General features: G+C 38.8%; 1 protein-coding gene and 1 pseudogene across 9 annotated transcripts in view; one reads left to right on the forward strand and one right to left on the reverse strand.

Moving 5' to 3' along the window:
- PHLDB2 (pleckstrin homology like domain family B member 2) overlaps window positions 1–24,686 on the forward strand; it is a 210,363-nt gene that overhangs the window by 64,612 nt on the left and 121,065 nt on the right. The window lies entirely within an intron of this gene.
- Window positions 21,488–22,196, reverse strand: LOC105883900 (large ribosomal subunit protein uL6 pseudogene; annotated as a pseudogene).

Raw genomic sequence — 24,686 nt, forward strand, 5'->3', positions numbered from 1 at the left:
CAAAGTGATAGGGATAGGCAAATATTAGGAATTTAATAAATAATAATTAGTGTTGATTGAAAAATCACTTAAGGCACATTCCATCTTGAAACCAAGGACATAGAACATAGGAAACTAATAAATGTTGGTAATTGAAGATTAGGGTTTAAACATTGACTTATTTAAATTTTACAAGAAGAATGAATCCCACAGATCAAAGACAGAGCCAGATAAATGAAGAATGATTTGCTAAATGTAGTTAACTGAACATTGCTTTATTTCCTTTGTAGAAAGAACACGTTATAAATAATATTTTTTGGCCTGATTTTATGAGTAACTCAATAGTTCTCAGTCCTGGCCTCACATTAGAGTCACCTGGGGAGTGTTAAAAATTACCAGTGCCTGGGATCCAGCCCAGAAATTCTGATTTCATTGGTCTAAGGAGGTACCTGGGCACTGGAGATTTTAAAGTTTCCCCTAGCAATATTAATGTATAACCATTGTAAAGCACCCACCCATGGCTGAATCAACAATTTGATATCCTGGATTTTAGGAAATAGGTTCATACAAACATTTTGATTATATAAAAAAAAAAGAAAAAGAAAAAAAAGAAAAAAAAAAAAGGAAATAGGTTCAAAATTGTGGACTAAACTGTCTTTTGAATATGCCACTTCTGACACTTTAGGAAGAGGCAAACCACGGAGCCCGCCTGTCCAAACCCAGACTTCCATTCACAGATGATCTTTCCTCATTTTTTGAAACAGTGTTGGGTGTTTGTATAATCAAGCCCTGGCATAAGGGCTTTGCATGAATGACATTAGATGTTTCTACTCAGAAAGAGGAGGTCGTCCTTCACCTTCACAGCATATGCTGCCACTTTTCCTCCTAGTCCTCGATCAGAGCTGGATGCTTAAACATATATTCTTAAGCAGTAAGTGCACATCTCATGAGTAACAATGTCAAGAAGACAAAATGTGCATGGACTGTTGCTCTAACTTAAAATGCCTGAAGACTCAGGAAGCATGGACAAGTCTCCTACCATGTTTGGTCTTCAAATACTTAATTTTTAGAGTCAATGGATTTTATTTTATAAATCCTAAGGTATTTTCCAGTTACTATAATTCAATGGTTGTAATTCTCATGACTGATATAATAATGAGCAAATTCTTTGTTTAACATCCTTTTCCAATTCTATTACTAGTACTAAACATCTCCTAAAATAATTTTTAGATCTCTGTTAAAATCATTAGTACAAACACATAAGTAATATATTTGACCTTTGAGTAGTATATTTAAATTACATTTACCAATCTAAATGACTCTATTTACATTTCTAGAAGGAAATGACAGCTATAATTGAGGAATAGTTATTAATACATTAATAAATTATTATTCTTTCCAAAAAGATGCTGACAGAACCTTAGTTGATTAACCAATTGGTCAACTATGATAGTATAAGGTTATAACATGACATTAATCATTACTTGGTGAAATGATTATGAGCCTTTGTGTGATGCTGCAGCCTCCTGTGAAAATCACTAATACATCCACATAAATCAGATGTGCCAGAAGAAAGTCCTTGCTATGGAATTGAAAGAGTTTGTTTAAAGAAAGGAAAACAACTCTAAATAGTAAAATAAATATTTTCTTCTGCCTTTGGGTGACCTTGTGCTCAACCCCTTCCCTTAGGAGAATGCTGTCTCCGAGCCTGTGGTTTTGTGGTATGTCAGTCATCTGGACAGTCTATCTGCAGACCAGCAATGGGCCACTTCCCAGCCACACAAACCTGATTTCCTCCTCTTTTCTCCACAGACACCCACATTCTAACTAACTCTGTCTTTTCTTAAGATGGACTCTCTTTCTTTAATGTCAACTTTACTTTATCAACTCTTTGATCCTGAAATGTCTTTAATAAGTTTCCCCTTCTTCATTTCTAAGGCACGGTCTGGCAGATCTACCAGTCACAAACAAGCTCTGCTTTCTGGTGGTGCTCAGGTTGGAAGAAATATGAGTCAATGAAATTACTTGTCTGAAATAAGAATTGCTTTAAATTACATGTATTTGTCTGGTCACTTGTAGAAGTTTGAGGACAATAGTCATGAAGTAATCAAGTATACAAACCCAAGAGGTTAGAGACTACGTCAAGAATATAACATGGCATAAAGTTCCAGTTATGTGAGATGAATACGTCCTGGGGTTGTATTGGACAACACTGTGCCTGTAGTTTACAATACAGCATTGTGCACTTAAAAATTTCTTAAAAGGGTTAAAACAAAAGAATACAATAAGTCAGGTTTAGTGCGCCACGCCATTGCTGACAATCCCAAGGAAATGCTAGCAGGGTGTCACCGTCACACTGCCATGAAGCTATCTTAAAGAAGCCAGGAGCTAACAAGCCAAATGAAAGATTCCTCACGCAGAGGCCATACACACTAACCCAAACCTGAGAGCATCTGAAGTGGAAATACATCTCCAGAGAGGAGCCTGTCTGGAGTCACACTGCTGTGTGCTTTCATGTGCATTTCTGAAACCAGGCCTATCCTTCATGACTATCTTAGTCTGCTCAGCCTGCCCTACAAATACTGTAATCTGGGTGCCTTAAACAACAGAAGTTTATTCCTCACAATTCTGGAAGCTAGAAAATCCAAGCTCAGGGGTCCAACTTGGTCAGTTCCCAGTGAGGTCCTTCTTCCTGGCTGGAAGATGGCCTCCATTTCGCTGTGTGCTCACATGGTCTTTCCTCGGTGCACGTAAGTGGAGGGTGAGCTCGTTCTCTTTTTCTGTTTATAAAACCACCAATCATATCAGATTAGGCCCCCACTATTGTGACCTCATTTAATCTTAATTACCTCCTAAAGCTCTCTAAAATACAGTTATATTGGAGGTTAGGGCTTCAATATATGAATTTTGGGGGAACACAATACAGTTCATAGCAATGACATAGCAACCCACACAGAATATCCCCAAATGTAGAAAACAGTTTAAACCTTCAAAAACAACACATTTTAAAAACATATAACACAAATGCCTTATTGTCAACACCAGAACACTTTGTCCAAAGTAAAATTTTGAAGATATTTAGTATGTAATATAAAAAGTAGATATACTAGATGGTAAGGTTGGAAAATGTGTTCAGCCTGTGTTGTGGTGGGCAGTTGCATCTGCTCTGACCCAGCTCTGGGAGTAGACACACAGGCGATTTCAAGGAGCTGCCATCCTAAGTGGCTCAAGTACATGCTTCATGAAACCCCCAGAGAAAACATCTTTGCTATCACACAGGAGAATCTGTAAGAGCAGCTGTACCTCAAGGTTATCCTGGAACAGAGTGGAACCAAATACGACCTTAGGTGCAAGAAGAGATTTAATCAGAGGGTGTCTCATACTGAGTCATCTGGGTATTTCTCAGAGGGAGTTAAGTAACTGGTCTTGCCAGTTAAAGCCTCTCGTAAGAATGCACTCTGTGCAGCATCTTACTGATAAAATCAAGTACCTGCAAAACTGGAAGCTTCATTTCATAAAGGAATCTTTCAGGATTTGGTGTTTGCATGAAATAGGAAGTAATCATAGTTATGGAAGAGTCCAAGTTTCTTCATAAAATAATTTAAAAAATGTATTGGCTTAAGGTTGGGAGAAATCTGATATTGTCATATTTTGCCACTGATTAGCCTTGGTGAAAATGTAGTCTGGTTTCCCCACAAGTGAATGAAAGAGTAGATTAAGCCAGTGAGACTCAGGCTTTAGTGTATATTAGAATTATTTGAACAGTTTAAGTAAAATGCAAGTGTTTTGACCTGTAGTCTCCCCGCAAAAATTTTGATTCAGTTGTTCTGTGGTAAGACCATTTCATTATTTACTGGCCTGTTGATTATGATACGGGCAATCAACAGATTCCTCCCTACACACACACGCACACACACATTTTCAGAAATGCTGAACTAAATGATCTCTAAAGTTCTTCTGCCTTTCAGATCTTACAATTCTATATTTCTAAGGTTCATCTAAACAAAGCATGATATTAAGCCTACATTCCTGCCCTATCTGCAGCAGAATTATTTAAAACAAACATCTTTTTCTCACTCTAAGCACACAGGACCATTGTGATAAAGCCCAGGAGAGAAAGGAAATAAGGGTGTCTGAGCAGTATTCAGCTTTGTGACCTTCATCTTGTATAGGCTGGTAATTTTCCACCTTAAATGTGTCTGTTCAAAACGATGCCCCAGGGTGAGATAAAATTGCTTGGAATGTTCCTTCAACATCTTCTGCCCTCTTTCTTCTGGCCCTGCTACCAACCCTGTCTATGAAATCTCAGAACCTGAATCCCAGTATTCAGATAAACTAGGGTTTTCCTGTTGCCTCTTACCTCCAATTCCATTTCCAAGGTCATTAATGTGTTTCAGGGAGACAGACTTTTTTTTAACATACTATATCCTCTTCTAGGATATTCCAAGTCATTTAGAGCATCATCTGTATGTCGAGTGCTTCTTTCTGACATCACTGTTTGTTTTCAGTTGATAAGAATGGAGCTTAAGACAGTTTCCTGGGAGGCAGGAATGCTGTACCTAGATGGTGTCTTTATGGAAAGTTACAGTGAGCGCAAAAGCTAGCACTTTGTAAGAACAGTATTCTGCAAGAGGAATGGGGGAACATAAATATACGGTGTCTGAGGTATCTAATGAAACCCAAGTTTATTCAATTATCCAGTGGAAGGACCAGGGAACTGCATTTTTTCATGGAGCTGCTCAACTTTAGAAGGAATCAGTGAAAGAAGGAGGGATAATGACCTCATTAGGAAATTCTCTGTTGGCTTCTTCTACTCTATGAGGCCATCCACAGACTTAAGATGAGTTCACTCAGTATGTACGGGTCATCCTGGGACAGCCACTTGCTGCCTGATTTTACTCCCACTGTTGAAAGCAGCTTGATGAAGACTGGTCCCTGAGAGAAGGACTCTGACTGGGGCTTCATCAAATACCATTTGCCTTTGGTTTTTTACAGAGAAAGTTAATGAATATAGTTTGGAGCCAGGAATTAATTTTTACATTCTGTTTATTATTTATTTATTTATTTTTTTTTTTTGAGACAGAGTCTCGCTTTTGTTGCCAGGCTAGAGTGAGTGCTGTGGCATCAACGTAGCTCACAGCAACCTCAAACTCCTGGGCTCAAGTGATCCTCCTGCCTCAGCCTCCCTAGTAGCTGGGACTACAGGCATGCACCACCATGCCCGGCTAGTTTTTTCTATGTATATTAGTTGGCCAATTAATTTCTTTCTGTTTATAGTAGAGACGGGGTCTCGCTCTTGCTCAGGCTGGTTCCAACTCCTGACCTTGAGCAATCTGCCCGCCTTGGCTTCCCAGAGTGCTAGGATTACAGGCGTGAGCCACCACGCCTGGCCTATTCTGTTTATTTTTAACTCTTGTTCCAAATACCTAGAGAGATTAGAGAGAGAGAGAGAACAATCAGGTCTTCATAGCCAAAGTCCAGGGGAAAGGTAACGTGGTCCTAGAAAGGAGGTGTGGAGGAGACATAACAGAGACAGGCAGGAGGCTTCTCCAATAGCCCTGTCGCATGCTTTGTGACTTTTATTTACATAGCTGTCCCTCCTCAGGCCAGGAGCATATCTAGAGGAGAAACTAAGTCTGCCATCATCTTGTAAATCTAGCAAAGTGCTTTAACATACAATGGTAGTTTGCAGTATGTTTAAGTGAAATGACTCCAGCTGAATGGAAACTTTCCATTCAAATATTTAAAAAGTGGACAAGGGATTGGGGACATAGTGGTGGTAAACCTCTTTACAAAATTTCAGTTAGGAGAAACAAGTTCAAGAGATCTGTTGTACAATACGGTGACTATAGTTAATAACCTGTTCTTGAAAATCCCTAAGAGAGTAGATTACAAAAATGATGAATATGTGAGATAATGCATATGTTAATTAGCTTGATTAAGCAATTCCACAATCTATACATATTTCAAATCATTATGTTTTACACAATATATATAGAGAATTTTTATTTGTCAATTAAAATTAATAAATGAATGAATAAATGTATCATACTTTCTTTGGCATTTTGGAAGCTCAGAAATTTTTGAAAAGGGGGAAAAGAAAAAGTATTTTTAATATATTTGAGTTTCCTCCTCTTTGGGTCTTTAGTTAATCCTCAAAATGTAAAATAACTGAGAAGGAAAAAATTCATATTTTAAGGTTCAAGCAAACCTATTAGACAGTGAGTTTTTATGGCAAATTTTCCCTTCTATCAGAATGTAAATGTTGTGATTGAAAGCCCAAAACATAGCATGGTACAGAAAATTGGAAATTATACAAAGAAGTGGAAAGAATAGCTAAAAGGAAAAGAAAGTGGAAATTTAGCCAAAAATTGCTAAAAACTATAATTGGAAAAATTGCAAAGCATATTTCAGTCCTCAGGATTCTTTGCCAGTAGCTCTTGAACTGGGTAAAGAAGTAATGTATTCTGATGCTTATGATTCGTTGTGTGTGATATTTAAGCCACTTAACTAGGGTGAACATATAATTTTATCATAAAAACTGGGGAAAACTTTTGTGAGTGAAAAGGAGTGTTCAACCAGGTCTGTCTCAGACAACCCAAGACATGTGGTTGCTCTACTCTTAACCCACTTTTCTTTTTATTCTGTGTATTTTGTTCAAAATGTTTCTTATTTGCTCAAATGGAGATCTTGATTCAACTCCCACAGTATGTCAGCCTGAAGTGAATGTAAGTCTCCTTTAAACATTACTACTACAGCCCAGCTGTGAGTTCATGGCCCAAATCAGCGTATTACAAAAGGTGGGACCCACCATCAAGTCAGTGTCCTTTCTAAAGGACAAAGGACACTGCACAAAATAACACTAAATCACAAAAGAGGAAAGCAAATTTTCTTGTTACAGCAAGGAAAGAGTTGGATTTAAATGATAAATTTTCTTTATTGCCTTTCTAAGAGTTATTAATCTCTCACTGTAACAGGTAACAGACCTGTAGGTCACACTCAATATTTTAATGTGGATGGGATTAAATAGCATTGCTTTGTTTTCATTGCATTTATTTTTATGTAATATATTTTTTGCAAGTGATATTAGTTTTTCTTTTATAATAATATTATTTCCTTTAAAAATAGTGTACAATTCACTGTCCTTTTTCAGTATGTCAAGAGAAAAGATATTTCTGATGTGCTCAACAAGCCTTTGGAGGTAAATTAGCAGCATGACTAATTTAGCCAATGCTGTCAGTTATTTTCAACAAGTATCAATAGCTTCATGATGCATTTTTTATTTCTTTGCATTGGGTGATTTTTATGTATTAAAAATATAAAGAAGGAAAAAAATTTAAAGTATAGCAATGAACCAATTAAATAATATTGTAAGTGATACATAGATATGAATGAAACAAATATGTTTTTTAAAATCTTCAAGACAGAGGCACTAGACAAAATGATAAGAGAATTATGGGTTCTGACCCAATGTATTTTCATTCGTGGTCCAAGGAATCATGAGGGTAAAGGTGGCATAAGACTTCTCTCATATCTAGGTCTTTCCCTGAAAGCCAAGAACATAGTTAGGAAGATAGACTGACCATTCCCATATGAAAAGAGAGGAGCCTGAGAACTTGCTAAAATAGGGAAGGTTGTCTAAATACACCAACATGAGGAGACAAGATGAAAACTGAGCCAAAGGGAAGCAAGGATTTAAAACCAAAGGAGACATAACTCACTTGGTTGAGCCATACATGGTTAAATCGCATATAAAGCAGAAGAGGAAGGAAAAAACATAAACAGAAGATGTTTACTAAAGTCTGTAGTCTATGAATATGCAATGAATGCTATGACAGAAGGAGATGCTTAAGGGATGAGAAGGGATGGTTCAAGAAATAAAATCTGTCATGGTATACCTGCTATGAAATCCCACTCGACAAGGTTGACTGGGGCAAAATGGAATAAAAGTCTTTGCCACTTACTTGTCCACCCAGATGCTCCCCCCAACCCCCAACTTACAACCACCTAGTATCCTATCCCACTCCTATTTTGCAGAAAGACTGATGGATAAGCAAAGCTTCCTATGGAATCTTTCAACATTTAAAAATGATGAGAGACATAAAACCTAGAAGTAGGTTTTTGAAACTTGTCAGCATATTGGTGGTGATTGAAATTATGACAGTGGATGAGCTTGTGCTCTATTCATCCAACACAGACACTTTACTTACACTATTGTCTGCAAGGAACATTTTCCTACAAACCTTCCCCTGGTCTGGCTACCTTTTATTGTTCATTGTTTAGGTCTTAAACTCCCCACCCATCTCTACTTGTTCCTTTGGCGTATCTTCTCATAGCCTACCCTTTCATTGCTTCCATAGCACCGTTATTATCAGATATTTGTAATTTAATATTTATATTAAATATTATTTACAATTCTCTATTGACTACAAACTCCCTAAAGGCAGGAATGGAGTGTACCATGATATTCTCACCATTTGATCTACTGGGGTACACAGTCAGCAGTCAATAAATGAACAAGTAAAAGAGCGAATGATAGCAGCCCATCGCCATAACTCATGAATGTTCACCTAAGAAGCAAATTGGCCTGGCCTTTCTGAGCATAGACTGGTGAGAAGAGAATGTTAAGCCAGACACAGCTCAGACCAAGAGAATAACACGATAGAGTTGAGCATGACAGAGAATATGTGGAAGAGGGAGGAAGCGATCAGTTCATGGGTCCAAAGGGGACCCTAACAAGAGTTAGTCTTGGTCATAACTGGGCTTGGGAAGTGGGGAGGCTGATCTAAAGTTCATAGACACTGTTGCTAAACAGGATGTTATCTGCTCTCTTTGTTCATAAGAGTTATGTCATCAACATGTGTGCTTTAAAAATCTATTCAAATCACATCTACCCCACGGATGGAATTCTTGAGCCACATCCCTTTAATTTTAAAGACATGTAGCTCATATAACTGAGATGAGAGGAAGCTTAGCTGGCCTTCCCTGCCCAGTTATGCTTCTTATATTAAAAAAAAGAACTATTTACTTAAACAGCTACCTAATTACAAACTAATCACTAGGAAAACATTTTATAATATGATCATAAAGAAAGGCAGTTATGTAATTTAACCTCTCTGACTCTCAGTTTATGTACCTGTAAAACTAGAATTGTGGCACTTACCTTTCAGGAGGAATGTGAGGCTCAAATACATGAAGCATCAAACACAAAGGCTTTCATTATTCAAAGAAATCTACAATAAAATTTAAGGAAATCAAATACTTTAGCAAAAGGTGATAACAATCTTATTACACATTAACTCTTCTAGTCCAAACATCAATATAAACTGTTTTCCTTCAGGTCTCAGCAGAATATAACCTATTGCTTTATTCTGAACATTTTCTGAGTTCTGGAAGCCTTATAGATTAGTATACATTGGTATATAAGTCACGGGAGCCTGATTTCTCACTCTAGTAGGAGAAAGCATTTGAACCCCACTTAAAATCCAAAGCCATATATGTCCTAGGAATCCACCTCTCAGTTTCTGTCTCTTTTTTTCCCTGAAAAATCCCCTTGACCTAAACTCAGAGCATGAGCTCCGTCCCCATCATCTGACCCCCTGATTGCTGGAAGATTCAAGATTGGATATTTTCATCTGATGAGAGCCTTAGACTACTTCAACTCGTGATGGAAAGCAGAATAGGGAGCATGGTGAAGAGGGGAAGCCCAAGGGGCATCCTGGCTTTATAAAAGCCCTCTCTTACAGACTAATCCATTCACAAGAGAACTAATCCATCTCACAAGAGTGAGAACTCACTCCCTATCATGAGAATAGCACCAAACAATTCATGAAGGATCAAGCCCCAACCCAAATAACTTCCAAGAGGCTCCACCTCCCAAAACCACCACAGTGGGGACCAGGTTTCTATATGAGATTTGTCTTCTACATAAGACATCCCTATCCAAGCCATAGTGATGTCTTATGTTGTTTTATGCACTAGAGGAGCAGGTTATTTAACATTTTGTGGATATGTGAATGAGCTTCCACACCAGCTGCCTTACAGGTACAAAGGAGATGAGTAGGAATGAGCATAGCCTTCACTCTTCATCATCTCTTAGTAATGGAAAAGAATCATTAGAAAGGTCACTTTCTGAGAAAATCACATGCAAATCCTTCATGCCCTCACCTTTTTATTCTTTACTCTTCAAATTAAAACCAAAGAACAATTTGGGTCCCTTAACCAAAATTCTCTTCCCATATTTTCTAGCATTTTTGTGGTACCTTTCCAAGATCGTGTTTCACAGCCAATTGGATTGAGGACCATGTTCCCCAGGTGCGGCAGTGCAGCATGTGCGAATGGGCTCAGAATGTCTGGACTGCTGGGGACCACAGCTCCTCAGATTTTAGAAATACACAATAATAACACAGCTCAGCAGATTGAGCTATAAGTACTGATTTAGAGTGAGTAGAAGGGATAGTGAATTGTGTTCACTTTACTAGTAATGTGTCTCTTGTGGGAGAAGATAGGCTGGGAATACATTATTTAAGTTAATAAGTACAAGACAAGGGAAAATGTGCAGACCATTTGGCCTTTATTTCTTCATTGGTGAGCTATGGTGCCTTATTTCTATTTGTTTATGTTTTCTCATTTTTCTACATTAATGCCCACCTCTGAAATTGATCTCTTATGAAAAAGCCCTTTGATATGAGATTGTGCTTTCTGTTAAATATAAGCTGACTCATAGGAATAGGTTTTGAGAAGCCAGTCTTTCTTGAATATAAATAAAAAATTAACTCTGTGTGTGCCTGTTTCTATTTAGTGAAGTATCAAAGAAAAATGTAGTAGCCATTGAAATAGAGATATGATGGCCCTTGTTTGAAATAAGAAAAGTGGAATACTTTTAGAGGCTATATATTGAATAAATGGCACAACCTATTTTCTAAACTCAGCACAAATATTTTCATAAAATATAGTCACACAATTTTGTTTTCCTTTTGTTAGTTACTTGATCCTTTTTCACAGCATGTTGCCGAGTCCCATTTCTTCCATTGAGATCAACTTTCAAGTCTCCTACTTAACCCTATTGTCCAAGAACTCTGGAGATTGACTTTATCTCAAATGTGTTAAGTGGGCTAGTCCTGTGTCTACCTTCTAAGCTAAGCATTTTATTGGACCACTATAGCCATATTGCCTCAATACCATGCACCATCATTGTTGAAGATGGGTCTTGCAAAGTCTAACAGCTCTTCATAGTAATCCCCCTGCTAACTGGAACCTTGCTAGCACAGGAGTGGAACCCAATAGTAGGGCTCCAAAGTTCCAGCTATCTTATGCTATTTTCAACAAGACTGCAACAGTCCAGACTGGCTTAATACTGAGGAAATGCTGCTACCAGCTCCACGCCATGCCATAATCATCACTATACCCCTTGAACCTTGTCCACTTACTAGATGCCTCCTCTCCTCAAGGTTGGTTTTATTTCACAGATTTTGTTGCTTTTCCCTTCCAAAGTACCCTCAAATGTTAATGTCCATCTGTCACTCAATTTAGGTTACCATAACAAAATGCCATAGACTGGGTGGTTTACACAACAGAAATTTATTTTCTCACAGTTCTAGAGGCTAATAGTTTGAAATCAGAGTGCCAGCATGGTCAAGACCTGGTGAGGGCTCTCTTTCTGGAGTGTAGAGACTGCCTTCTCATTACATTTTCACATACGGAGAGAGAGCGTGAGTGTGTAAGCTCTCTAGTGTGTCTTTTCATCACGAGGTTCCAAACCTATGGCCTCATCTAAACCTAATCATCTCCCAAAGGCCCCATCTCCAACTGGGGTTTAGCACTCTAACATATGAATTGGGAGGGAGAGACAAAATTTGGTCCATAGCGCTATCCTAGTTCACAATGGCAAAACTCCCTAACTTCTGAGATGTACAATTCTAAACAGTTTTTCAACAGGAGAATTCATAAAAAGCCAAGGCAGATAACCCATCTGAATTCAATGCCAGTTAGTCTTTTTCATGTCTAATTATCCGAAGTGGAAGAGCTATCTGCATCTTCAATGTATGGCAGAACCAGAGACATCCTCCTTGACTGATTGCTTAGGGGACACTGGGTCCGGGAGAGCTTCATTTCAAGTTCTAGGCTTTTTTTTTTCTTTTTGAGAGAATTTATGCAACAGAGAATTTTGAGAAGCTGGCCAAAATGCCAACAAAACCAAAGTTGGTGTCCTAGAAATATTATTAGTACATTCTCTATGGATATCCTATACTTCCTCTCAGAGAACAAACCCACTATTTTCTCAATACCAATGTTTTTTGTCCTTCAGAAGATATCTCATTCTCATACCATGGCTTATTCCGACTTTATCTGTTTACCCCAAAGATAGCCAAACACCAATGGGGTTTGAGAGTTTAATTCTTTGGATACATTCATGTTTATCAAATAAATTATTGAGTTGAAAACCAAGCAAGGTTGGCAAGTTCTCATTTAGTAACCACATCTGGCATGGTATAAAATATCTTACAGGCTTTAGTGGTAATGAAAATTTGAAGAAAAGTAGTGTCCAAGTAGACAGCCTAACCAAAAGGAAACTTGGACTAAGGTCAAACCATCCTTGCCCCAGTGGTTTGAGGTTGTTCCTCTTTGTTTTTCTTGAGCTCTCTAGAAAGGATCTGACCATATTCTTCCACCTCTAGCTACCATATGTAGAATCACCGCATTGGCAAAGGACTTAGTGATTAAGAAATATGTTTTGTGTTCCAATCTTGATAAAAATACCTTTATAACCACCTGGAAAATGAGATTCAGATTTAGAATTCTCAGCCCCCTGGGCATTCCACTGTAGAACATAGCAATGCAGGGAAAGCTAGCCCTGGCTCAGTCTGAACCCCTTCTATTTCTAATCCCAGATCCATTTCACACTATATTGTGCCTCATACATGTTGTGCTTCACACTAGGTCACATCTATACATTCAATCACATTACTAACAAACAGTGGCCCCCTGGTCACCGCTCAGATCTGGATGTATGCAACTTTGGGAGAACAAGTCTTCGTAGGCCCTAAACAGGGAACTTGAAATCATGAAATTTCAAGATTTGGAGTCCCCAGTTTGTGGTCAAGAAGGGGAGGATAAAAGAAAGGTAAATTGAGGAAGGTAGGGACAGATGGGCATGACCTGGATGAGGCCCTCTAAAGTGTAGGACTCAAGGCAGGGGTCCCTTTGCTCAAGTATAAGGGTGGTACTGTAATTTATTAACACCAGGAGTTGCAGGCTATTAACACACTTCAGAATTAAAATAGCAGCATATCACTAGAACAAATTCCAGAGTCAAGCAAGATTCTAGCTTCAGACCTCAGCAGCCAAAATGTGCTAGTTGGAAGAGTGCAATTTCAGAACCAGAGTTTAGTTCCAAAAGCCTCTGGAGTTCTTCCCTGAAGATTCCTTTCAGGTCTAACATGGGTTTCATGTGATTCTGAGTCCTCAGTGATTCTGAGCATCTAGTGTAAGTCTGAGCTGAATCAGGTCTGCTTTCAGCAATTCTCCCAAGAGTAGATCCAAAGAAACATGCCCCACCACTTTGATGAATTTTGCATGCCTTTTCTGACCAGACCAAGCTCATGATTCTTCTAAGACCCAAGACAGTTTTCCAGGGAACCCAAGAGATTAACTCTTCCATGGTTCCAAGGCCATGCTGTGGAGAACGTTCAATGACTCTGTGTTAGCCAGGGTTCTCCAGAGAAACAGAACTAGTCAGATGAGAGACAGAACTGAGAGAGAGACAGAGACAGAGAAATAGAGATTTATTTTAAGGAATTGGCTCACATGATTATGGAGGCTAGCAAATTCAAAATCTGCAGGTTAGGTCAGCTGGCTAAAGTCTGAAGAAATAATTGATGTTGCAGTTTGAGTCCAAAGGCAGTCTGCTGCCAGCATTTTCTCTTTATATGGGGAGGTGACCCTTTTTTCTCTTAAGGCTTCTGACTGATTGGATGAGGCCCACTCACATTATGGAGGTAATCTGCTTTATTCAAAGTTGATTCATTTAGTTAATCTCATCTAAAAAAAATAACTTCACAGCCACATCCAGACTGTTTGACTATATATCTAGGTACTATGGTGTAGCCAAGTTGACATACAAAATTACCCATGACAGGCTTCATGACAGCTAATTTGTTCTTGAATACAACAATAGGCAATACTACTAAAAATAAGACCATTTTTGCCAAGTGCTATTACATTTTTTAAACTTTGTATTTGAACGTGTTCATCTTACTACTCTACCTAGGAAAATATCAGTAACCAGCAGGCTGTCTAATTGTCAGAAACTTCAGGTTTTATTCCAGGTTGCTGGCAGGCAAAAATGTTTAGTTCTGAAAAGATATATAACCTCCATGGGGTGGCAGCTTTACTAGGCATGACCGCATTTCCACAGGAAGAGTTTGGATTTCAGTTGTCAGGAAATCCTATATCGGGCAAATTTGGGTGATATAGTAAGCCCCATAAATAAAAGCAGGCCAGGTTCTTATAATTATACTGATTACCTTTCCAGTCCACTTTTTGAGGCCAGAACCTTAGGTAATAAATTTAGATATTAGTTTCTTACATGGTATTTTCCTCTATTCTCCATTTATTTTATACTTTTTATCAGAAAAAAATCACTCTCACACACATATATATAAAGTTATATATAGCATATATTTATATATATAAAGTTATACATATGATATATATATGTATAAAGATACACTGAAAACAACTTGTTCTGCCAAGATTCAAGCAGCTGTTTCCCTTGTGAAAAATGAAAGACAGGCATAGAAGAGAAACCTCTTAGACTTTTCTCAATTCCAAGAGTATCAAGGAAACTTGTGAACTTTCACTGGACATATAAAGTAGCCTCAGCTCCGAAAATTGATAATCCTCGTGAATAGTCTTCAGACCACCTCAAATTTCTGGAATTCATTCACTTCATGTTAAAGGATGAGAATTTATCCTGTTGCAGTGAAAATCCAACTTTGGTGATTTTGGTGAAAGATCAAAGTCAGGGCACAGAATCTTTCCTAGGAGCTCTGGGAAACACTGGCAAGTTGCAGAAGAGAAAAGCTGGCTTCGGAGGGAGTAAGCTGATGATTGGAGCTCTTCTCTGACTCCTAGCTTCCCTCCATGGTCCACATTCCCTCCTCAGGACCAATATTAAAAGTCACCAAACTTTTCTTTCCTTCATTTATTCTTTCCTTCCTTTATTGATGACATACTCCGTAGGAGATAAAGCACTATAAATCAGGATGTGAAAGACACAGTCCCTGCCTTTGAGGAATTCTCTGTTTAAGCCAAGTATACACATAATTATAACATTTCTGGTTAAGTAAAGTAACAGATTTATGTAGTGATAATATGGGGACAAGGAAAGGACCTCCAAGGCACTAAGCAACTTACTTTCCTGGGAGGCACCTCAGAGGTGATGTGTGTGTCAGACAATCCAAGGAGCAGCAGCAGTGCCATTAGTGGACGTGGGATCCTGGGTGCTGCTGGGTGCTCAATCAGAGCAACCTCTGGGGCGGCTGCCAGCCAGGAGGCTCAGGGACCCGCAGGAAGGTGGAGCTGTAATATCCTGATCATTCCTTCCACTCTGAGCCAAAGTTCTTGATTTAAAGAAGCTGCAGTTCCACCAGTTCTGCCTGAGGAGAGCTGGAATAAGGAATAGGTGTTCTATGGTTTGCACCCCAGTTGTATCCCAGGTTGGTGTGCCTGAGAATGTTTATTCCATCTTTTTTAGAGAATTCTAGATAGTATCTGATTTCAATTAGCTCAACTCAGAAATTACAGGTGAAGTTGTACCACAGCAGAGTGTGTGTGTGTGTGTGTGTGCACGCGCATGCACATGCGTGCATGTGTGTGAGGAGGTGGTGGTGCACGTGGAGATTCAGTTCAATTCAGGAGTCTTACCTGTTTCTTTAGGTGACTTGGTCTTATCTTGGATTACATACATACAGCCTCAGTCTTACAGAGACCCATTTCCTTCCCCTATTAATGTCCAAGATGGTTTCTGAGTGGGGCAGTGGGAGAGGAAAAAAAAAGATGGTCTGAGTGTAGAAACATACCTCGTGGTAGCTGAAGAGAGGCATGTTTCTAAGGACTATTCTATACTTTGCTTTCTAGAACTTTGCTGTTCTCTTCTGTAGAGTGGCCAATCTGGGCAGCTCCCTGGACTCATGATTCTGTTGGCATTTGCTGCCGAAGGAAGGTTGGAGATGGTAGAATTCATAATTTATCATCTATTTTTTTCTCAACACATCTGGACCCAGGAATTCCCTGATGGCTCAATTCTTTCTCAGTGGTCCATGGAACTGTGGAGCCCACCTGAGGTGTCACTGTCTTCCCACATGGTTTCCCGGCCAGATGTTTGGTTCTACAAACCCCAGGCCCAAAACCTCTGCTCTTACTTTGTGAACTTTAACCAGTTTTCACTGCTGGTCCTGGGGCAAGTGGGAATTCCTGAGTCTGTCTGTGCCACTTGAGAGCAGTGCTAAATCCCATGCCTGTCTCTGTCTCATCCTCACTGTTCTTACTTTCCTGTGACCACCTGTTATGCATTGACTTGTGTGCCCCTGAAAAACATGTTGAAATCCTAATCCCCAGAACCTCAGACTGTGACCTTATTTGGCAATAAGGTCATTGCAGATGTAATTAAAAATTAAAATGAGGTCATACAAGAGTAGGATGGATCTTTAATCCAATATGACTAGTGTCTTTATAAAAAAGAGGAGACAAGGCATAGATACTCGAAGAAAGAATGCCATGTGAGAGCAGAGGCAGAAATTGAAGTGCTGCAGCTGCAAGTCAAGGGACACCAGGGATTGCCAACAAACCATCAAAAGCTAAGAAAAGGCAAGAAAGATTCTTATCTATAAGTTCCAGAGGGAGCATGGTCCTGCCAACACCTAGATTTTAACTTCTGGCCTCCAGAACCGGAAGATAATATAATTCTGTGTTTAAAGCCACCCAGTTTGCAGTACTTTGTGATGGCAGTCCTGGGAAACTAATATACTATCCTAGGATGGAGTTAGGATCTCCGAAGTCCTATGAGGTAACTTCCTTCCAGTATCCTAAATGGGAGCAGGACGAACCCTTTGAGTTCTGCTCAGACATTGCAGTCTCTGGAGGTCAGGACACATGGCTGATTGCCTGTTTTCTAAACCTTTGTCTCCTTCTCTCTATAGTCCCGGAAGACCCAAAGGGTCAAGTTTTTTCCTAGCTTTCTTTTTCTTATCTGATTCAGACACACCTTTTCTGAAACTCTGTGATCAAATCCACTAGGCATACCTCTTGTAATAGTAAAGGAAAAAAAGAAAAAGAAAAAAATTTAGACAGTACATATCTCTTTAAAAAAAAAAAATCTGGGTTTTGAGTCTCTTGATTTGTTGCAGACTCAAATATTCTATTTCAAGTGCCAGAAGCTGGTTATTAACCATTTCATTGCCTTTATAGTTCCAAGTTTTATGCACATAAAAGGATCATCACATGTAGCCAAAATGATCCTTGCACAGTGAGCAAAGTTCTGACACAAACATACTTGTGAGCAAGGCAGTCAGTTACAGCATCATTGCTCTATTACTTCCCTATCTGCAGATAACTTGTAACCATCCTCCCGCCTTGCCTTGAGAAGTGAAGAAATTCTTAGCCCTATCCTCTGATCTTCCAACCCACTTGCTGATCTGCCCAATTCTCTCTGGCAGTCTGGGGCAGAAACAGCCTGAGAGACACCTTGTCAGCCATTCCGGTCCCAAGGAATCAGAACCAGTGCTTGTCCTTATAAATAGATTTTTTAAAAATCTGACTCATTTGGTAGCTTCAACTGCCAAACATTATGGTGTGTTAAAGTTCATGGTGGTTTTTGTACTTGCTGCATAGGTATGTTCCTTTCAACAACCCTGGCATGGGCATTACTGGTGGTCTATAGCCTCTGTTGTCTTTTCTTTCTTTCCAACAGAACTGGGGCGTTGGTCAGGTATACACCCTTTTTTGACTTAGCCCTCATCTCTCAATGGTCTGATTGACCAAAGGGTCATTTCATAACTTTTTTCCATGGTTGGTTTTGGAGTGGGCATGTGAACCAAACCAACTAGAGGTTTCCAGGTGAAAAGTTTATTTGTGTTTGAGAGACTTTTCAGGAAGAAAGTCTCCTCTACACCGGTGTGGAAGTAAAGGCATATAGCCCTGATTGCAGCTGGCAGTCATGAAGGGGACTGTCCTTATAATGAAACTTGTATTCACCAGAGCTCAGAGATGGAAAGCACCTGGGTCCTTGCACCTGAAGCCAAATAATTGCACGATGTCCAGTTATACGAGCCAATGACTTTCCATATGGTTTAAGCTAATTTGATGGACTTGTAACTGAAAGTATCCTAACAAATGCAAATTTTGTTGGACATTTAAAATATTTTAATATATACTATGTGGAAAGGCCACTGATAAGTTTAGCTTTTTAGTTATAGATGCATAAATAATTCACTCTGTGTGAGTATTCTAGAAACTATGGAAAAATTGTTCCTCATATTTCTACCTATAGATTCCTTACCTTTCTATACCATCTCTTAATAGCTTCATCAGCTCACACTAAAAACTTAACATTTAATCTATAAATTTAAAGGATGATTATTCCATAGTTTATTCCTGAGAAGAATTTTTTTTCAGCTTTTAGTATTATCAATAGTGCATAGGCAAGAAGATAGAAATACTGACAAGGAGAAGATTTACTCAGACTCACAAATTTCCAAAATCTAGGTAACTGTTGCAAGACCAAATCACTGTAGGGCATTGCAAACATACAAAAGGCTGCGATTTTTTTTCTAATATCCTGGATCCAGATTCTTAACTTTGCCAATACATTTCTACTTTGGTGATAGATGAGGATTCTTACACCACCAAAAGGGGACATCTTTAGGGACACTGTAAGATGTTAGTTTTAAAAAATTCTCAGCTGGGCGCAGTGGCTCATGCCTATGTAATCCCAGCACTTTGGGAGGCAGGGGTGGGGGATCCCTTTAGCCCAGTAGTTTGAGACCAGAACGGGCAACATAGTGAGACCCACTCTCTCTACAAAAAAAAATTTTTTTTAATTGACTGGACATGGTGGTATGAGCCTGTAATCCCACCTACTCAGTGGCTGAGGAGAGAGGATCACTGGATCACTTGAGCCCAGGGAGTTGTAGGTGGTATTGAGCTATGATCACACCACTGAACTATATATAGCTTGGGTGACAGAGAAAGACCCTATCTCTAAAAAATAAAAAAAGAAAAGAAAAGAAAAGAAAAGAAAAGAAAAGAAAAGAAAAGAAAAGAAAAGAAAAGACAAGACAAGACAAGAAAAAGAAAAGAAAAGAAAAGACAAGACAAGACAAGACAAGAAAAGAAAAGAAAAGAAAAGAAAAGAAAAGAAAAGAAAAGAAAAGAAGGTTCTCACCTTTTTAAACTCTTAATAAAGGCAGATGTAGTGAGAAAATCACATTGGCCATACTTGGAGTAGAGTAAGATTCTCCATGGAAAGAAAACACAAATCACACTTCCTTTCCTAAGTAACCCCTTAAGTGCTGCATTATTATGTTTTTCACATGAATGTTCTCAATTTTTAGCTCACTTAAATCTTTCATATATAAGAGAGCTAGAAAAGAAAAGGAAGACTGAAATAAAATTAATTACCTGCTCTGTGGTTGTTTTAAAAATTTTAATGTAAGAAAGAGTTTTCTGTAATAAAATTAGGATTATCTTTAAAGTCATTCATTTTTGTCATTTGTCCTTAATACATTTATTATTATTAATATTAACATACTATAAGACTAAATATTTGTTTCATTGGATAGTCTTTTAAATAAATCCTCAGAAATATAGAAATCAAGTAAAACTCTTTCACTAGGGTATCTGTTGGAATAATCTAATTATTCAAAAGGATAAACCTGGTACGCTGGAGAGAAGTCCACCAACATACTCTTTACATCTGGAAAGTGTCATTTTCCAAGGCATTTGGGTAATCCTAAACATTTGTGCCGCTTTTTATTCTCTTGCATAAGCACTGAGGAATCTTGGCAGCTAAACCAAGAATTAGACCTACATTTTCTATCACATAGAGAGAGTTCTGGATAGAAGAAAGCATGATAGCAGTAGAACAAAGAGGAAATCCATAAAACCCAACAGTAACGCCATAATTTTGCTCCGTGGCCAGGGTAGGAATGCAGGAATTTTGCCATCCCACATTCCTTTGTCAATTCTCCCAAGGAAGGTGTGGTCATGTGGTGGTGGAATGGGAGTGGGGGCAGGGGGCGGTTGATTGGCTGACCAGAAACAATCTGAAAGAATGTCCCACCTCCCTCTACCTCTAGGAGCTGCCTACCCTGGCAGCAACACAAGGCTGCATTTCCATAATTTCCAACTGCCAGGACTTACTGGGTAGTTTGGAATCACCCTTCATAATTAAGTCCCTTACCTGTAAGAAGCCCAAGCACATTCATTGAGAACGACAACTTGTTTATTATGGCACTTCGGGGTTTCTATTCAAAACTGGGAGATTTGGAATGAGTAATATTAAAACTAATGTTAAAGCACTCGCAATTCTAAATAAATAGACATCTATCTTATTTACATATGCTGAGTGAATGTAAAACAATGATTGCCTTTATCTTATTAATATGGATTTAAAAAATACCTAATCTGAACATTTCCAAGAACTAAAAGTAATAAATTTAAGACAGTACAATGATTTAAATTTGATGTTTGGGCCTGTATAACGTATGATTCCTTTGTCTTATTTCACTGGGTTTTACATTCAGAAAGCAAGTATTGAGGACTCTCTATATGGCACTGTATTAGACTCTACATTACAAAGCAAACTTAAACAAGTTATTTATTATTATCATCCATACTCTTAAAAGGAATAGAGCATAGCACATGATACAGCTTAGTATTTATTGAATGGTGAATGAATAATCCATAGCAAAAGATAAATCAGAAATGACTTCTCCTGTTATACTTTAATTGTATGTTGCAGGATATTGACTTATTTATTGAAAGTTAACATGAAAATTCATTCTCTGCATCTGTTCAGTGGCAAAGTGAAGATATTTGGCTATTAAAATGAAAAGCATCCCAAACTATTTTATGAGCATGTGATTCCATTAAATGAGAATAGGCAACTCTATTTGGAGTAAATTTAAGGCTGATAAGGATTCTGTTAAAGCTCTAGTGAGACTTTGTCAAAACCAGTGCTTTTTGAAGTACTATGAAGATTTTTATAAAGCACAGAGTTATTAGAATGGCAGTTGAAATCAGATAGGATTGAGTTATGTCCCAGGTCTGCTGCTTACTGGCTGTACACCTGGGCAAGTTTGTAAACCCTGTATGCCTTAGTTTTCTCATACACAAATGGAAAGGGATAATGCTATCTACACCATGCATTTTTAGTGAGTGTGAAATGAGCTAATGCACAAAAACGTTTGGTCTAATGTGAGTTCATAGCAAGAACTCAATAAATGCCAGCCACTATCATTTTCTTTTTCTTTTTTTTTGTTTTCCCCAAACCAACAGCTCTTTTATTGCACCATCAAAATTACAAATACATCTTAGTAATCATGTGGTGTCTTCAGGTGGCTGGACAACTCTTAGATCTTATTCATCAGCCTGCTGAACTGTTCCTTTTTCAGAGACATAGATACCATCCAAAAATTTTCTGATATCCTTGTTTTTAACTGTTGTGGCCTGCTGAATCAAAGCAGCCGAATTTGAAACAAGCTGAATGTCATTTCCTTCAAGGATCAACTCATCTTTGTGTGCTTGAGATACTGAACAAGCAACACCTGGCCTCATCCGAACGCTGCGGATGTATTTTTCAACTAAGAAATTTCATATTTCAACAAGAGACCCATTCTCCTGGATAACAACATTGATGGGGAAGTGAGCACACACAGACCTATCTTGTAACGGAAACCCAGTGCAACACCCTTGATCATGTTCTGTACATGACTACAAATAGTGTGTACAGTAGCTATTTCCTTTCTATTTCCCCACCATTTGTCAACCCAGAGCCTCTTCTTTTTCTTTCCAAGGAGACTAAGTTCTACATTGATGTGATTGAAGTCCCTCTGCAGGGTTCCTCTGGGACCCTTCACGATAACTGTGCGTCCCTTAAGAGTGATGTCGACATTTTCTGGAATGTCAACAGTCTGATTGCTGAGAATGGTCTTCATTCTCATGGTAGATTACGGCAAAGAGCCATTTTCTTTTTCGTAATCAACATTATCATCATCATCATCATCACCACCACCAGAGGTGGTGATTTCTCCCTTACTTGTTCATCCTAAAAAAATGTCAAGATTGCCAAGGGAAAAAAAGGAAAGGAAAAACAAAAATAAGGAGAAGTGCTACTAAATCACATTATTATAAACCCTCAACCAAGAACAATCTGCAAACTGGTCTCTTCAGGCTTGTCTTGCTCAAACCAATCCTACAAAATATCGAAGTGACTTAGTTCAGACAGAAACCTGACCGTGTCATTCCTCTAATCTTTGCACCAGTTGCCTGTGCCTTCTAAGCAAAGTCCAAGCCCTCTAGTACAAAAGGAGGGACTTTCAGAACTGAGCCCCTGCCTGCCTCTGCCACTTCAGCTCTTGCCTCACCTGATCACCTTCTGGCCAAATCCTACTTAGTTATGACTCAGTTAAGAAAACACCAAAAAGTGGGCAACTTAGTTCAAACTCTCTTTCCTCCTGGGAAGCTGCGTGCTCACCTACTTGTTTAACTGCACTGTAAACATGCCACACTGTGAGCTCCTTATGGGTAGAGGCCCGGGGCTTACCATAGTGCTTGGCACAGTCTAGCAGCTCAACAAATCTTTCCAAAAAAATGACTGAATTAATAAATGAATGCAGGCACACCAGATAATCAGATGCAAAGTGCCTAGATGTGTAGAGTTGATGGAGCTGAGTACCCTTTATAGGGCCCAAAGGGGACCAAAAAAAAAAAAGCATTCATTTCCCAATCAAGTTTGAAAACAATGAAAAGATAGATGTGAAGTCTGGCAGAAGGAGATAAGAATGTCATCTTCATAACTATAGAGCTGACAAAGCAGCGCATAGCTTATGCTCAGAACAACAGAGGGCTTCTGAAAGCTGCGTCTCTGAATTAGGTAGACTTACCCACCACCCACAGCACAGCTCCCCACAGGGGCTACCACTGTATACCAGAGAACAAAGGAGGCGAGCAGCAGTAGCTCCTGAGGGCAGCTGGCTCCCAACGACACGGAACCAGTTTATTTGACAAGTGCACTGATGGGAGAGTTGCCCCTTCTCCTCTGGGACACAGTGATCCAATGGGGGGGAGAAAGGCCAAGAAGGTTACAGCAACTGAGGTCCACCTGCTTTACAGACATGGAGCCAGAAGAAGTTGCCCTTCCCCATCCCAAACATCCTCACGTGCACCGATTGATTCAGATGCTGGGGATATTTCCCACAAGTGACGGGGAAGCTGGCTCACAAAGATATCCCCAAATCCTAAATCAGTTAATGGATCATTTTTATTTCCCCACTCTAATTCCCCCCCTGCTCAGTTAATCTATGAACACAAGTTGAATGACTTACTTAGATAAGCTACTTACCAAGATTTTAAAATTGTTTTGGCTTCTAAAAGACCATACCTCCTGTTTGACTCTATTTTATGAAATCTAGCAAATATTTATTGAGTCCCCACCAAGTGCCATGCACTCACTGCAGACTATAAATATGAAGACATCACAGTGGTCCTCTGTTGTTTATAATACAGTCAGTGTCTATTAGATAGAGAAAAGGCAACACGGTCACTTGTGAGAGTAAAAGGCACAGAGACAAATATTTACAACATTTTTTCTAATTTCCAAATGTTTTTCTGAGTAGTGAAGTGACTGTTCACCCAGAGTTTTAGACATTTCCCTTCTCCTATCATCAGCATTAATTAGAGCCAAGAGAGCAATGATAAAAGGTCATGGAAACCACAGGAGAGCCATTTATCTTCCCTATCTCCCCCATATTGCCCCATCTCACAAAGGCTTGCAACTGGTAATAAGGTCAACTGGGTGAAAGGGTTTGGATGTATTATTCAAATCCATCACTATAATTGAAAAACAACTCTAACTGGTTTCTCCTCCCTAAATGAGGGCAGTGTGCTTACTCAAGTCTTCCATCCTGAATTCCTGGATCATCCAATATTCTTTTGTTTTTTAAAAAACTGACATCTGATATTTCTAAGAATTCTATTTTCTTTTTTACTTTAACTAGATTCTGGAAGACTACTCACAATATTTCACTAGATCCTAAACTCACACTAGTTTTTTTTTTTTTTTAATCTCATATCACTTTATATCTCATCACCAAACTCACAGAACTATTTTTAAAAAGCAGGGATTAGGTGCCATTCTAATTTCTAAAAGATTCAGATTCAAGGTCCACTCCCAACTTCAACTTCCTAACCAAACTGTTATGAAGAAATTTGTAATTTTGTTTCCCTTACCCACCCACCAGCTCCACTAAATGATGCATATAAACCTACCCAAATTTGGAGCAGGCCTCCACACTCTCTGTGTTGTTCCTGATTGCCAGAAAAGTAGCTTTTCTCCTACTTTCCCCTTCCAGGCCTCTATTATATGAGTATCAGGAGCCTGAGGTAATTTCTAAGGGCATTTCCATTATCACTTTGCAATTGCTTGG

This window comes from Microcebus murinus, chromosome 1 (genome assembly GCF_040939455.1).
Source record: "Microcebus murinus isolate Inina chromosome 1, M.murinus_Inina_mat1.0, whole genome shotgun sequence".
Lineage (NCBI taxonomy): Eukaryota > Metazoa > Chordata > Mammalia > Primates > Cheirogaleidae > Microcebus > Microcebus murinus.